Source organism: Poecilia latipinna, unplaced genomic scaffold (assembly GCF_001443285.1).
Source record: "Poecilia latipinna isolate Pla-1442-1.1 unplaced genomic scaffold, P_latipinna-1.0 Scaffold560, whole genome shotgun sequence".
Classification (NCBI taxonomy): domain Eukaryota; kingdom Metazoa; phylum Chordata; class Actinopteri; order Cyprinodontiformes; family Poeciliidae; genus Poecilia; species Poecilia latipinna.
In genome coordinates, this window is record NW_015113176.1 from 1 (window position 1) to 3,057 (window position 3,057).

At 37.7% G+C, this 3,057-nt stretch overlaps 1 long non-coding RNA gene across 4 annotated transcripts in view; it reads right to left on the reverse strand.

Annotated features, from left to right (window-relative positions):
• Nucleotides 1–1,459: 1,459 nt before the first annotated feature.
• The window catches only part of LOC106953084 (uncharacterized), an 18,567-nt gene continuing 16,969 nt past the window's right edge, over nucleotides 1,460–3,057 (reverse strand). Inside the window, exons 1-3 of one of the 4 annotated variants that reach the window (XR_001426118.1) lie at nucleotides 2,059–2,346; nucleotides 1,602–2,019; nucleotides 1,460–1,489 (exon numbers count right to left, since the gene is read on the reverse strand). This is a non-coding gene — a long non-coding RNA (uncharacterized LOC106953084). Of the gene's footprint in view, nucleotides 1,490–1,601; nucleotides 2,347–3,057 lie in introns of those variants that run through there. The other 3 variants (XR_001426119.1, XR_001426117.1, XR_001426116.1) reach the window with 3 other exon arrangements.

A 3,057-nucleotide genomic window follows, 5' to 3' on the forward strand; every position in this document is an offset into this window, starting at 1 on the left:
CAGAAGATCTTGATACGGAAGCGCATTGCTATCACGCAGGAAAAAAAAAATTCGAGCGCTATCACGTTATAACGTGATACGTATCTTGTTAAAACGTGATAATTTTATGTCCAGGAAGTGGCGGTATTATGCTAGGCTAGTACAGTGGCTAACATGAATTGGTCAGGTTTCCTTTCATGTTTGGTCTACAACATAGAGATACGGATGCTGCTTTGCACTGTGGTTAAAACCATTAACAGCCTGCGTACTCTAAGCAGGATCCTAAACAGAACGGGACTGCACAGAAGGAAACGTCAATTCGGTCCTTTAGCTGTAGCGGCGTTCCTGACTGTCTGGATCGAAGCTCAAGTTGGCCTCCGATTGTGGCTTCTGATTTGGGAAATGGCTAAAGGGAGATTATAACGGAGGCTCAGATGTATTTGATGAACATTTTCTGTTCAGATTTTTTTTTAACAGTACACTTGCTGAACAACGGCAATGGCTGTTCGAAACCAAGCAACCGAAATCAACAGAAGGCTAGGTTAATGGCAAAAGACAAAACTAGATCCTGTTAAGCATTTTTCAAAATAAAAGACTTCCTCTCTCCAAAATAAAAGACTTCCTCTCTCCAAAATAAATCATACATAAAGCTTTGACTTTAATTATTGTTCTAGTCACCTTTTGGAATTGTGTACAATCAAGTTAAATTCGGTGAATAATAATCATGTAAATTATACTTAACATATGACTTGACATATGACTGTAAATAAGTAACTAATCATGGAAATTATATTTAACATACAAATGTTAAGAAATCATTTGTTCTGCTTTAAAAACGAACATAGATCTGGAGTAGATTATTCTACGCCAATGGCAGAATTTTTCAAACCTAGTTTGTGATTTGTGAAACCTTTATTTGAATTGAAACACGTTTTAACAAGATACGTATCACGTTATAACGTGATAGCGCTCGTAAAAATTTTTTCCTGCGTGATAGCAATGCGCTTCCGTAGCAGAGCGATAAGCAGACTCCATAAATGTGAGCACTGCAGACTTGGTTCTTCTTTCTCTAGTCCACTAATAAAACACTGTTATTTTTTAAAAAGTCTCTGAATTATCTACAGTAAAGTAAAGTGACTGGCAGGTTTTAACATCCAAGTGGTTTCCTACCTCTTTGCTTGTTGCCACACTGCTGTGATTTTTATCCAGCAGCAGAAATCTGAACAGCATAGAATAGGAAGGAAAGCGCCATGTTGGCCAGGGGTTTGTCCAGCGACCATGTTTGTCACGACAAGACTTTGTCACCTCCTCCTGCATTCAAAAATAAAACACACCTGAGATACAGCGTGACATTTGAACTCTGAAGAGACTTGAATGTTGGGCGTTGGTGAGCAGAAGGAGGGTCGTTACCTTCAGTCAAACTCTTATGGGAAGAGCGGGATGAGCTGCTCTTCCTCAGTGTTCGAGGATCCACCTTTCCACCTTCGGCACCTTGAGGCAAATCACCATCCTTAAGAAAATAAATAAATACATACAGCGATTTAAAAAGCATGTAAGTGCTGACAATTTAGCACCAAAATCAGCAGAAACTCATCCTGACATGCAAGGATTTTCACCATTACCTCCACCAGGCCTGTTGTCTCTTCCAGCTCTGCTCTGTCTGAGGATTTTGGTTTCTCCATGTTTCTACCAGCAACACATCTGTAACTTCACACAGAAACAAGTTCACGCTTTATCAATCTACTGAATCAGTTTATCTGCCTTGCTCAAAAGTACAGCACACATTGCAACACCTTCACACAGAGACTGGAACGATAACAGTCAGCAGTTGAGCTGTAATACTTTGCAGCTCAACTGACCTCAAAAATGTGCAAAAACTTGTCAACTTGGAATATGCAAAAATGAGTTATAGTATAGTTATAGTATCATTTATGCACTTTATTTGACGCTATACTGTACTATACTGTACTACGACTCAGTTTTGCATTTTCCGTACACTATAGTATGACTAATTTTTCAAATTTCCGACATCATATTGTACTACGTGCCATTTTTGCACTTTTTCTACGTCATACTAACCTACGTGTCATTTTTGCACTTTTTTGATGACGTTCTATACTTTAACTAATTTTTGTCAAAGTATAGAACGTCGTACTAACAGTATATTTCTTCAACATCATACTATATTATGAATTATTATAGCACTTTGTTTGACACCATACTCCACTATGGCAACTTTTGCACATTTTCAACTTTATACAATACTGTGTTTTTGACATCATGCTATAGTTTTACTCAGATAATTAACATCGGTTTTCGCCTGTTAACCGCCTGACTGCATACGATCCGCTTAGCATGAGGAGAGTGAAATACGGTTATCTGGTGAGGAGCAGACGCAGCAGGTGTCCTTTGTGTTATCAGAGAAACATCCAGCAGAGCCAATCTCATTTCTGCGTTTTCGTCAGAGGAAATCCCCACGTTCATCTCCATCTGGTTCAACAGACAGTCAGGCTGCTGGTTTGACTGAAAGCATTCACAAACTTAAACATTTGATCAAGAGTTGGGATGTAAACAATGTAATTGTAGATTAGATTCAAATTGGCTGCAATTGAAGAATAATACAAATTTCCCAGCCAGTGGCAGAAATGTTTGATGCAGATGGAGTCATCTTATTTTTAATACAAATGTTGGCTACAATCTTAGCTTTATCCATCTGCTTGCGAGGGCCAGCATTAAGCTCAGATTTTAATGAACTTATTAAATTTTGCCACATACTTTTTAATAAAAGCAACCTAAATCTTTTTTTATTGCTCAAAATTGAGAGAGATTTTTCACATTTAGATGTTTCACTACTTTACTCATTTAATGCTTTGCAGCGTGTAAGAAAAATCTAAGTATTTTGTTTTTCCTCTTAATATTGTTGGTCTACAATACCTTTTGCCTTCTCAAGCAGCTCTTAGTCAATCAAGTATGCTCAGCTCAGCTGGTCAAACTCAACTGGAGGACCAGAAAAAAAATAACTGCCTTATTATTTAAACTTTGTTTTGTTAAATATTCCAGTTTCTATCATTTACGAAG